The sequence below is a fragment of the Diadema antillarum genome, unplaced genomic scaffold, assembly GCF_040938485.1.
Source record: "Diadema antillarum isolate AM-2024a unplaced genomic scaffold, OU_Dant_1.0 seq00001411_RagTag, whole genome shotgun sequence".
Lineage (NCBI taxonomy): Eukaryota > Metazoa > Echinodermata > Echinoidea > Diadematoida > Diadematidae > Diadema > Diadema antillarum.
In genome coordinates, this window is record NW_027272165.1 from 476,413 (window position 1) to 490,718 (window position 14,306).

The following is a 14,306-nucleotide window of genomic DNA, read 5'->3' on the forward strand; positions in this document are numbered from 1 at the left end:
GGTCTTTAGGCAAAATACAGAAGACTGGTCACATGATAGTTCTCAGCCAATCATTTGAGTGGATCAATTTCACCATTATAAAAACAAACAAGCAAAAAACTTATAAATACATCAGCTGGCATTTAAAGGGATGGTACAGTATTGGTGGCCTGTTCCAGATGAGAATTGGGCTTTTAACTTTTTGCGAGATACCAAGAAAACACTTTATGAAATAGTTCAGAGCATACCATCTTAAGAGGAATTCAAAGTTTATTTGATGAAAATCGGGTTTGGAATGACTGAAACATCCAAAAAACAAAGTAAAACAAAGCGATCGTAATGAAACGTGGGTCCCACACTTTGTTAGAATCGCTCTGTTTTGGGTATCGCAGCCGTTTCAAAAACAATTATTATCAAATAAACGTTTGAATTCCTCATGGAATTACATGCTCTTTTATATTTCATACGAGGTTTCTCATTATCTCACCAAAAAATGTTAGAAATCTGAAATTAGGTCTCAACCAAAACTATAGATACGACCCCTTTAAGAATCTTCTTTATTTCTACCGAGCTCTGTGAATAATGCAATGGTTTCATTTATTTGACTGAGAAGTTATCTCTCACTGTCAGTATTGGTTCTCAGACTCCAGTAATGAGAGCGGTGTGGTAATGATAATCTTGGCAGAAAAGTCACAGATCTCACAGTGCTTGCTGCTTGTAATTGCTTGCTTTTTGACACTGGGAAAACGAATGGTTCTGCTGATGGCGTAGAAACTGGCCGTTATTGACATTGCCTATTGGCTTGCAGTCATAGCTTGCAGAATCAGTTCAACAGATGATTGCTGCATTGGTAATGACAATGGTTGGAAGAAAATAAAAGAATATCATCACACAACCTTGCTGCTAGTCGTACATCAAGACTCAAGGCATGGTCTGCAGGTCATCACTGATAATAACTGTGATCAGATAGCCGGAGAGCAATGATATCGCCTGACCTGAAATCCCGAGACAAAAAAAGTCTTTACTGGTATGAGCGGTGCCTGGAACAAATTAGCTGTTCTGTGGTTGTTTACGTCAATGACTCGGCAGATTATGATCAAATAACTGTGAATCTCACGGTAAGGTGATGAAATTGGAGCATTGCTAAGTAGAGACATTTAGGTAGGAAAAATATGTGCACACATGGGCTTTTTTCTTTCTTTTTTTTCAATGTTTTGTGTGTGTGTACAATTGTATGTGCATTTGATGCATATATCTAGTTGTCCCGAGAGACAGAAGAATCATTTGCATGCAGTGTGGTCGTCAATAGCGACTGATCCTATCTGGACTGCGGTGAGAAACAGCTGTGCACATGCCGGTTGCCGTGGTGAAGTGTGCCACTCCCACTTGTGGCCTGTTACGTCATGGTAAAGTAGGGTGGGGCTGTGTTACTTTCAGAATGCCTTTGTTTTATTATTTATTTTTTAAGTGTATCACAACCCACACCCTACCCACAGTGTATTGTTAATCAAAAGTGAGAGGAAAAGGAAATTGCAAATTTGGATATGACTAAAAATCATACATCATTATACCCCAGTAGTATTGCATCTTTCAAGCAGATTAGAATTCAGTTTTTTTTGGTACTGGACATAGCAATTGTAAGAGCAAAATCTATTCTCTTCATCCTACGTCTGTTATAAAGACAGCATAATACAAACAATTTGTCAGTGTTTGTCTTTTATCATGTCTCATAACTAGTCTGTTATTTGACAAACTTCAATAGCTAAATTTTCCTCTTTTTTTTTTGGTGTGGAAGGGGGTGGGAGAGGGCAGTTGGGGGAGGACAGTTGGAGTTTGGGATAAGATAAAGAAATGACAGAGTTCACTGCTTTTATATTTTATGACAAATTGCTAGTAAGCTCCATCTCCAGCCACAATTAATGTCATCTGACGAAAGTGCAGGAGGCGTGCCACCCGAGCAGATCACTACAAGCAATCCCAGTCACCTTAACACTGTCGGAATGAAATCCCGGCCCCTAATTTGCTTTGTGTGGGTAATTACCTGAGTGCTCAGTGCCCGAGCGCTTAATTCAGCCGGCATTGATGTGTCCCTCTAAAGCGTCGGAGCATATCCCCAAGGCAGACTTCTCCCGCACAAAACTCTCAAACCCACGACGTCAATTTCTGCGTATAAGACTGCGGGGCAGCCAACGCGCGGGCACATCCCGGAAGAAATGCCGAATTGATTCGGTGTCTCTCTTGCTGTCTCTCTTTGTCTCTCTCATTCTTCATTTCTTTCTCATTCTTTTTCTCTCTCCTTTTCCCTCTTCCCCTGCCCTCGAGTACTTGTGCGGTAAATTGCAAATCTTGGAGGGTTGAATGAGGTTACCAATGGAGTAGTGCTGATTTTGCCACCTTCGGATGTGTTTAAGAATGCACACTTCTTTCTTTCTTTTTTTGTTTTGTTTGCAGTGACACAGTGTATCAAGCAGTAGCAGAGAGATCGTGTCTTTTTTGTCATTGTTCAGATTTTTGTTGCATGACGTTCATTGCTTGGACCTTTAATAGTTAGAATCTCATGGGATATTTGAAGTCAATGAATATTGCAGGCATGTGTATGTGTGTATGCCTATTGTATGTGTGTTTTTTGTGTCTTGTTTCTAAAACATGTGCTTTCCTCACCAGGATAAAGCGTTTTAATGCTATTTTACACGTAGGTTTTTTTCACATAAAGTGTATCGTATACCTGGCTTTATACCAAGTACATGTGTAATGTAATTGTGCTATTAAAACAGTAAAGTGACAGCTTGAAACATTTGTTCACAAATAAATGGGACAAAAAGTTGTGAAAACCAGTAATCTTGTGCCTTTTTTTAGGGCTCCACCATAAATAGGATTAAGTTGATGCTTTGAAATACAGTTCTTAGAACTGTCAGTGACGCATAAATTTTCATACATGCCATTAATTACAGTATCTACTTTGGTACATATGTGCATTAAATATTAGTATGTGTGCAATAATCTATGTCCCTCAAAACTAAACATGTAAAAACTGATATAGTGGGCAGGTCTGTACTCTAAAATTTTTTAAAAGCTTGTGATGCTCAGAGATAATGTGACAAATGGGGTAATTAGGTCAAGAGCGCTGCATTAAGAAAAGGACGTTACATGTATAGATTTGGGTTGTCGCTTTATACATTTAACCATACAGCTGTATGTGCAAAAACATGAAAGACAACACATGCACACACACACACACACACACACACATACACACACACACACTGTACATGTACACTCAGACATAAATAGTATACATATAAACACATCCTATGTATACATTTTCTAGTCACACATATTTGTTCATTTGAAGGAAAATAAAATGATAAAGGAAAGAAAGCAGCAGAAAGGAAATGAGGGGAGTGGGAGAGAAGAGAGAGAGAGAGAGAGAGAGAGAGAGAGTGAGAGAGAGAGAGAGATAGAGAATATTCATGGTTGGTATGCATATCAGCGGTAGATAGGAAGTCACATGGAGTGAACACTTCTCACACAAATTCTGAGTCATGATACCCCTATTCCCTAGTTCCAAATCAGTCACAAGAATTTGACCTGATCACTGCATTTTGGAATATAGCGTTTTATTTCACAGATCTATGCAGTCTAGATGCATGTGAGATGCAGAATAGGAGATGTGAAGTTGTGCCAAGGATTTGCAAAGAATTTGTGTTGTTTAATATAGTCTACATTAAAGTGGCTTGTGCACTGCCTATCATGGGGTGTAATCGTGAGCTGACACAAAATGCCCTGTGGGTAGCTCCGTATGATGTCGTAAACGTGACTGCTTGATGGGAAGTTTTTGTCCAGGCACCTGTAGAGGAAATGAGTCATTGCTTTGGTGAGATAAGCTGTGATACAAATGTATGTGGCATGTGTCCCTTGTAATGATTCAAACTGTTTTGAAAGAAGTAGATTCAGGAATCTGTCTGCCATTGTGGCATATCAAAATGGCAACGACAACTCACTAAAAGTGATGTTAAAAAAAGAAACAATAAAGAAACAGACAAACAAGTGTCGGTGCCAGTTTACCCGTAGGGTCTGCATTTTATAAGTATTGGCAAGATGTGTTTACCCAGGGAGGTGGCCACCTCCCTGGTTTACATTTTTATAGTGCACATAATGTATCTACTTTTTTTATATACCTTTAATCAAAATTCTACTTTCAAGGAAGTATACACAATTTTGTGTGTCATATTTTCTGTCATGAAGTATTCCTATCATATACAAGAAAGCTTTGTAGTCAGAGGTTTGTCTGTAGATGAAATACTTTGAAAAGTGGCTACAATTGATGCTTCAAGTCTACATACCACAGTTTAATATGAAATATGATACAGGCACACTAGATGTACCTACGTATTGTTGAACTTCAAACATTGTACAGACAGAAGACTTTAGGAATTATTCTCATCACACTCTACTTTAAATTCCTCTTCTGAAAAGTCATAGGGGCATTAAAGTTATGCCTGTCCTGAAATCCATCACTGTAACCTTTTTATACATGTACATTGTGACACTCTAGTGCAGGTGGAAGCTGTCCAGGCCTGAAAACACTCTCCAACTTATCCCAGCCATAACTCAAATTCTCTCCATCATACAGTAGCTGTCAACAGCTACATAGTGTACATTGTATGTAGCATTTTGAAACAAAACAAAACCCAAAACATTGTGGCTCGGTCAAAGACGTATCGTAAGCTTATCAATTCCTTATTGATGTAGAATTTCATGTGATATGTTTATCAACACATTGACAATAGTGTTTGATAGCTTTGCTACTCAGTACAGTACGTTTGAATATCAGCAAACAGCATTTAAAAAAAAAAAATTTTGGTGCTTATATCAAAGGCTATATGTATTGTTACCCGCTGTAAGGAGCACTGTAGATTGAATAATTAATTATTAAACAAAAATGACTTTAGCAAGTGCACATATTTTCTAATTCTTAGATCTGCACTCATTTCTAATTATCCCTTTGAAAGTACTTAATAGTACAAGTATTGCTGAAGAGGAAGTTTGCAGTGCCATTGAATGTTTATTTGTTGTATGACCCCCCCGACAGTAATCTTGAAGCAATCGCAATGAAGCAGTCTGTTCAAAAGACTCGGCAAGGAAATGGTCACATGATTTCTCATTAGTAATCCCCTAAAGTGGAATGGCTCATGTTGGCTAATGCCACAAAATTGTCTGTCAGCAGTCTGTCTTGGGCGTCAGACAGAATTTGACAAAAGCACAGCTTGAACAGCGTTTCCTTGCCTGTCTGTCTCCTGCCATGTTCAAGTACATTATGCATGGTAGATGAGTCATGATGACATAGATTGCTTATATGTCCTCAATGAAATGTAAAAGCAGTCACAATTTTTGCGACTGTTACCGTCATGCATCAAACCAACTCATTCTGCGAATGTCTAGATGGCATTTTCTGCTGCAAATTAATCACGAACTACAAAAAAGCAGACAAGCTGTCAATCTGATGCATTTACAGTGAGTACCGTGTGTGTGTGTGTTGTGTGTGCTCTTTTTTCTTACTTTTTTTAAATCAGAGAATGTTCAGTTCGTGATTTTCCTTTAAATGTTAAGAAAGGCGAATTTGTATCTATTTTGATGTGCCTACTACATCAATGCGGCAATCATTCAGCAGGGTTTGTATATTTTGCCAACATTATACAATTTTGACGAACAGAAATACAGCCGCTTTGATACTTTGATCATGTGGTTTTTTAATCATATGTGTGTGCTACTTTGTCTGAGTGTTTGTCTATGTGTGAAGCTGCTTCTTTGTTTGTGTGTGTGTGTTTTGAGACAATCTATTGTACATGTAAGCCTATAAAGCATATTTCAGAAAGTGCACTGTTCCAATAAATAACTTTTAGTGTCAATGATATAGATTTAAGCATTTTAGATGTAAGCTCTTTTGGCATTGCTTATTACAGTTGAAAAGTTTGTAGTTGTAGTCTTATAGATAATGATTAAAAGCAATGATGAAAAGAAAGAAATGAAGAAGGAATGAATGAGGGAATGTATTTGTCTCAGACTAAAAAGAGGCTGGGAGTCAATAGGACAGATTGAAAGGGCTTTTCATTTCATGAGCATCACAACACTCGATTCTTGACAACAATATAAAACTGAAATTACGACCAATGCGCAAATTGCATTAATGTTTTAATACTGAATTGAAAGGTACTCTTTCTGAGAACATGAAACTTTCACAAATTTTTTCGCGGAGCCACAATTTGTGAAAGCAAAATGCACTCAAAAGTTTATGTCTGTTAAACACAGGGCATTGAATGCCGATGCAATGCTGTTCACCAGTACACAGCAATTTGCAATACAGAAGTTCTATGATACCAAAAAGGCCATCACTCCAATTAGTGAAAGTTTCATGCTGCGAATATTTTCTGGTTTTGCAGTAAACAAGGACACCCTGTGCTGTATAAAATGAAGTGCTTGGTTTCATGAAGGCATTTGGTTTAAATTCATCTTATTTGTTGAACTCTATGTTCATATATATGTACTGTTTATGTGATAACATGGGAGACATTTTTTTTTTTTTTTTGGAATTCCCTTGATTTGAATATATGTGTACAAGTGCTGTGTCAAATTATGGAATGGAACTTCACCACCAGGAAATCAGTTATCTGTTCACTGCCATGACATTATTTCCAGTGATTTCTTTGTTTCATTAGCAGACCTGTACTTGCAGTATGTAGTGCTTCAGAAAGGAAATTAAAAAAACTGAAATTTGCTCTCTTTTTCTCGTGAATAAGATGGCGCTTTGACTGTAATCTGGTCATTTCCCTATTTCTGCATTTTGTGTATAATACTGTAGCTTTAAAATAAGGAGAGAAGACTTGGGACATTGCGAGATTTTGCCAAGGACATGTCATGGTACTGATTGATTACACTATGAAGCCCATAATGCCAAATTCCCTCAAAGTTCTCAATATGTACACTGTAGACATGTAGATTTGGATTTGACACGCAATGATCGCACAATCAACAACTAGAAATGTTAGTCACACTTTATACTCTGAATACAGATGGGTGTGGGTCTGACAATTTGTCTGACAATGCACTGCATACAAATAAATTCTACTCTTTTTCTTCATGTTGACTTGCCACCAGCAATATGCAGACCTGGGAATCACTCAAATTGGAAAGGTTTATTAAAAAGAAAGAAAGAAAGAAAGATGGTACATCGCACTTCCTTCTAAACTTAACATTAAATATGAAACTACAATAAATTAGGGTTACATTTTGAATTGTGTGTGGTCTCTGTGTGTCGGGGGGGGGGGATGGTATGAGTTCATATCATTCTATAAAAGTGCATCTATTGTAGTTTTGAGACTTTGAACCCCATCATCAGAGTTGCATTAGACTTATATTTTTGTATTGCAAGTGGATGTTTTTTAAAAGTGGTAATGTCATGGCGAAGAAGAAACGACGGGGAACAAAAGAACCTCCCTACTGTATCTAATGCAAGTGTTTACAATGTAGCGCTGAGATGGATGTTTGCACAAACTTGAGTTGAGTGCGCAGCAAAATAGACCAGTTTATTGATATCTTCAGACTGATGGATAGGTTCCTCATCAGATAGCCCGGTAATGAGCTGCTTGCATTATTTGCACTTGCTTCTTTATTATTCCTGTTGTTGTGATACAGTTCCGGTATTCATTCTGCTTGCGTCATTAGTTGCTGTCAGGTTGTGCAAAATGTAAACTGTGTCCAATGTGGGCAGGCTTTGGAGGTTGTCATAGATGAGTTTTGAAAAGGAAGAGGGTGCAAGATTTGATTTATAGTAATCTGGACTACAATTAATTTCAACATTGTGTATACAAATACATAGAATATTACCTGTATACATAATGTATGTGTGCATGTGTGTGTGTGTGTGTGTGTGTGTGTGTGTGTGTGTGTCTGTGTATGCTCGTGTGTGCCAACACATTGTATACTATCAAGGAGCCAGGCAGAACTGTTAAAGCACGCTTTCAGGGAGAGAGAAAAGTAGGCTTTTAGTAATCAGTGATGTTTATTTCGTTAATGCGATTTGCTTATCTCTCTGGCATGTCGATGTGCCGCACATCCGATCAAATTATGTGTAGGCACAGGTCCAAAGCACGGAGAGACAGCCTGCAGGTATAGCTCTGGGGGAGAAATGAAGAATACCCTCAAATATTCATGTGTGTGCACGGATGCTGAAATTGATATGTCACGGCAAAGAAATGAGAATTTGTTGGCGTTGGGGGTCAGGAATTTTTGGAATGACCTGAGACAAAGAAAAAAGAAAACAAAACACATCACATCCAGTACGTGTAATTTTGAGAGGCTCAACGATTGTTGGCATTCCTTGAAGCGACATTCTTATTTTTGCAACCCAAGTAAAGGTGAATTACAAGACTGTGTAGTAATCAATTTCATACATCATGTCCTCAGAATCTAGCATCTCAATCTTATTTCATTGAAAAAGAAAACCAAAAACGTTAGGATAGTAATTTAGGCTAGTAATTCTTGCTATAATAGCAACTTCTTGTAGCAATAGTCAATTAGGAAGCAGGATTTTTGTCATTACCGTGACACTTGCCATGTGCTGTACAATGTATAAACCAAATGTTGACTGCCATTGACTGCAATATTATTCAATATTCATTATTCATTTATTATTTTGTTGAAGAGGTTTAAGAATCATATAATACATTTTTTCTTTTTTTTTCTATTGTGAATAAAGCCACTTGCAAGATAATCTAACAAATTAGTATTATGTTAGTAATTAATTCTAGATGAATTCATATCATGTCCATGTACACATGGTTTGTACAATATGTTTCTTACCAAAGTTTTGATACTTAAAAAAGTTAAATTTTTGTAGTGTAGTAGCTGTTTCTCCTCACAGTCTATAGGACAATTACGTGTAGTTAAAATTTCATTTCTGTGTAGACTTTGTTGTGCCTGCATCATCGCTTTGTGATGTGTTTTAATAACTGACAGTGATATATAGTGTACGTTTTGCTATAATCTTTGTCTATTGTCCTTTTAATGCATTGCTGTGTTTTTCGCCTTTTGTGTATCCAATACTAGTGATATCAATATACACACTTTCAACTCCAGATCCTTCCATCAGTAGTCAGCTGCAGAGTCTCTCCATACAAAACATTCATGTAAAATATGCCACAATATCTTATTACCATTGATCAGTAAGTTTTGCTGGTGTGACATCTGGTCAGAAGAAACCTTGAGGTAATGTAGGTCATTCAATGGGGCATGAAAAAATGTTGTGTAACTGTTTTCATGGCACATCAGGCTTGAGGCCCTGTTCAAAAGCAATGCCTGTGTACACGTGACAGACACTGTGCATTACATCACACCCTATCATTATGCATCCCTTGTGTCTATTACAGTGTGATTTGCATTGATGTGACGTTGATTTTTGGACAGTTTAATGTCAGTACAGAACAGCTTTCACTAGGAATGTGTCTCCCTTTCAAGCGAAAACAAACAATGACCGTGCACATTAATCTTGGACGCAAACATTCCAGTCTTTGAGTGCCGGGAACTGTGGACGATTTATCCTCAACTTGTCGTGGACAAATAGTCCATTCCAGACATCCTTGTGACAATAGGAGACTGTCCACTTCTTTTCTTTTCATCTTTTCTTTTTTCTTTTTACTTTTAAGTCTGGTTATAGGTGGTCTGTATACTCTTTTCCACTTGTGTATTATAGCGAAGTATTTGGAATAGAACCTGTTTGCTTTCGGGATCAAGAAAGTGTTTCTGTTTGTGTCTAGATGTGAAGTCCATGAAAACCAGACAGTACCATGTCTTGTGAATGTGGGAGGCCATGACTGGTTCCATGAACTACTTGAATATTGTGAAAGGGTTGACCTGGAGAATAGCTGATAGAATAATGTGGTGTATAGTGTACTGTGGTTGTCAACTGTTTTTCACTGCTTCTCTCTGCAGCGATGCATATTGTCATCGTGTGATAAAAACAGCCTTCTGCAGCATAATGTGTCCCCCAAAAAAAGTTGAAAAAAAGAAAAAGAAAAAGAAAAACAAACAGGAATTCCACACTGGACATTAGTATCCAGGGTGACTTTGATAGCCAAGAGTCTTTCCATGATGGTTCTTCTCCCTTTCCAAGAAGGCATTTAGTTTGATATCGTGATTGATATTCCCAAACCGCTTCACTCAGGATCTGTAAATGTCTTTTTGTCAAAAGTGGTTGTGACAAACAAAGTGTGTACCGTAAATGACAATTGACATGAAAATGTGTGCCGCTCACATTATTATTTTTTTTTTTCAATTTTAGGAGAGAACATGCTGTGGAAAGAAATCCATCTTGAGAGACTTTGCTGTAAGAGCTTCTGAACAATGACATACGTGTATACATATGGACAAATGAGCTTGTGTTGAAGGAGTTCATATTAATTCAACATTGCTACCAGTATTTCATTGAACCTGACATCAGCTGGACACTTATGAAGTGGTCTTTGTGATCAAATGATCTTTGTGGCCTATGATGTATGCTCAAATATGCATAGTGGTAGTTTGCTTTGTTCATTGTTACCTATTGAAGACTAGTCCTGAGTATACTCGGGCAGGTGCCTATGGAAATGTGTGTTGGAAATAACAAAATCAGCCTGTCCTCAACAGTGTCGGAAAAAATACTCTGTTCCTCACGATATATCAAGGATATCTTTGATATTACTTTACTTCAGAAAAAAAAAATGGTATGATATAATATATGTTTTGACATACATGTAAATGTATTATATAAAATCACATTGTGGCCTTGGTGTGCTAAAATAACAGTGTAGAGTTTAGTCACAGGATCACATTCAGTTCAAAAGATGGATACTCTGTGGCCTCTTACAATGTGAACGCCATTTTATAATTGTACTTAGAAAATATTAGCATGTTATCTATTAAATCCAGCTTAACTTTTTAAAAGCAATGTACTTTGATGTATGGCGTTCAAGCCATTATTGTCTTTATTTTTTTCATGGGGTAATTTTGCACCAGAACTTTTTCTGTGATGATAATCATGATTTGATTGTGCACAGATTTCAGAGAGAGAGAAAAAAATGTTTTTGAAAGATTACCACCATTCTTCTGTGATTATACCTCTCAGTTTGGCAGAAGGAATGAGAATTTTCTCTGTGATACTTTCATATATTTCCTGTCATAGTTGTATGTTTGGATATTATGGTAGAACTACAGCATTCTGTGGGATGATGAAGTAGATGATTGCCAAATTACACATATCGTCATATCCATTCCAAATGCAAAACAAAAGGAAATGAGTTGACACTGGATATGCTCTTCTTTGATCATATGAGCATATGCTTGCAATATGTGACAGAAATATTATACTGCATGTACTTCTGCAAAAGTTCCAAACAAGCTTAAGGACAGCAGCAAGCTGTTTCATGCTTAACATCTCACAACAAAAACTTAATTTTGATTTTTTACTTTTTTTTTTTGGCCTTTTAATCCTTTCTTGTGTTAATGGTAATGATTTTAGGCATTTGGCGTGGAATAGTCACTGCAAATTATGTAACCATGCATTTTCATGAGCAAAGTTTATGTTTGATATTAAATTATGAACACTTTAAATATATCAGTACAAAGTGAAAATTACCAAAAAATAAAATATATACCCAAGGAGGAAACATTCTAGAACTTTGTAGCCATCAGTTTGACAATTAAGGTATAGATAATTGCCTACAGGTGTTTAGTGGGAAGGCATTTTTCTAGTTATTCGCATTTGCGGTAAATTTCTAGATACTGGATAAAAGTCAGCTCACAGTGTAAACACATTTGAAACCATGGACAAATTTCCTTGTTGATAATCTGATCTGTTGTAAACCATCCCAAGCAGCAGTCATTCACTGGTAAACTTGTTTGTGGAATGTGATACATGGTATGCTGATTCCATCACGGCATGAATAGCGAGTCTTAATTTTTTTTTGAATGGGGACTTCCCGACAATTTCATGAGTGATTAAACAAGCGATCATGGATTTCAGTACTGTATGTTACTGAAAGGAGAAAATATGTATGCTTGTATGTCACATTCATGTCAGGATCGGAGTTGATATTTTTGCGTGCTTTAAAATTCGCAAATAGCACCCGACTCGTGGAACGTACAAAAATGAAAGCCTCATGAGATATTCGGCGTAATCTATTCATATGCAAAAGAATTTTCAGATTATCTGAGTGAGGAGAAGGCAAGTACAAGTAGCAGTAGTTTGAATACCTTAAAGCTCATAGCTGTTTGAGGTAGACTTTAATAGTATTTGTGCTGGCTGGAATCATTCATTCCATCAAGTGGTCCCTTGTTGATGTTGACTGTTGCAAAGCACCTCGTTCCTGATGCAGCAGTAGGCCCGTCAGAGGAGAGGGGGTTGCCACCAAGTGTACAGTCACTGCACAGACGAGGTCAGTCAAGACTGTCTGAAATTTATTCAAATGTGGATGATGTCAGCTACCCTAATAAGATGTGCACCCCGAGCCAATCACCTCATGCCACCATTGGGCAGATTTTTGCTCGAAAACTGAACAGTTTTGCTTCTTGTTTAAATAATCATGAGACTGTCAGCCGGCCAGCACTTTAACATCCCTCGCTCTTACTGTCAAGAGGTTCTCTTTGATGTCATCCTACCATAAACTTCTTGGTGGACGTTTAAAACTTCTTGCCCCAGGATCAGCCCTTCTCATTTCATCACCGAAGGCTCACTCCACCACTACGCAGCCGTGGTTTGTTCCTTGATATCTGCATTTTCTGTCGGATTTGGGGGATTTTAGTCATCGCGTGCTTGTTGCTGGCTACAGTGAGTGTTGACAGCATGTGAAATTGGTTTTCTTATTCCACTTCTTTGTTTAACTCCTTTTGAAATTTTTTTAGCTCTTCCCATTAAAGGCATCTTACAGTATATGGAAGCATGACTCAGTGAAATTTCAGTTACAAAAGCGCCAAACTGGGGACTAGAATAGAACGAAGCTTGAACGAAGCTGTTCAAGTTGTAACATCTGTGTATGGCTGACACATTGATGAACCATGTCTCACAGAGTTGTTTGGTCAAAAAAATTTTTTTAGAAGTTACAGCTTCATGCCAAGAAGTTCTTTGCTGCAGTCCTAATCAACTGAATGTATGGCTGTAGTTCATCTGCCTGATCTATAGATATTGTCCTGGAACAAGTCATATGAAAATTCTTGCATTGCATAAAAAAAACTGATTAAAGTGTCCTACATACATGTACATGCACATTTAGGATTACTTGATGCACAGGCAAAAATTCATGGAACGAAAACCACTGATAATCAGATGCCAATATGTTCTGTCTCCTACATGCAGCACAGTGATTATCTTAACTGTGAGAAATATTGAATCTGACTACAGAGTGTATGTGTTTAAAAACTTTTGTGAGCAAGAAGACTGCTGTACCATAAGATCAACATGATGATAAAATATGCAGCACTGTGATATTATCTTAACAGTGAGAAATATTGAACCTGACTATGTGTTTAAAAACTTTTGTTAGCAAGAAGACTGCTGTACCATAAGATCGACATGATGATAAAATATAACCTGTTGACTCTCCCCCCCCCCCCAAAAAAAAAAGAAAAAGAAAAAAGAAAGATGTTTCTTCCAGGTTATCATGTATGTTCCTCATGGACACAATTTTGTGATCCACCGAAGTCCTAAGAAACTTGTTACTCTTATCCACACACACCTGGTATTGACAGTTTTCAGAAAAATCAATATTTGTGAAACCGTTATTCCTTGTGTGTGTGGACACAAAAACATTGTTAAAATGTGATTTGCATTGCGATGCGTAAATCAGTCCATCTCCATTTTCTTTTCTTTTTTTTTCTTTTCTTTTTTTTTGTACCCCTGTGATAATTTGGTATTCATGAAGGCACATGAATGAAGGATGTGCACTGTTTGCAAACACCAGAATAAGGGGAAAAGAAAACATTTGAACATTTAAAGGGAGAGCCAAAGTTCAGACAAAAACGTAGGGTGACTAGAAATCAGATTCACTTCAGTTTTAGATTAGTATAAAGAGCAGCATGTTATACTCCAATGTTCATTTGGATCCATATTAAAAGGAAACCCAAACCCAAATGTAAATATGGATTGAGTAAAAGCAGCAAGAACACATCAGTGAAAGTGTGATTGATTCAAAAGTTCTAAATTTTCAAAGTTTCACAATGCACAGTTCATGACATCATGTATGGACAGCAATAAAAGAAAAAATTTCATTAACTTTCACTGATGCCTTCTAACTTCAGTC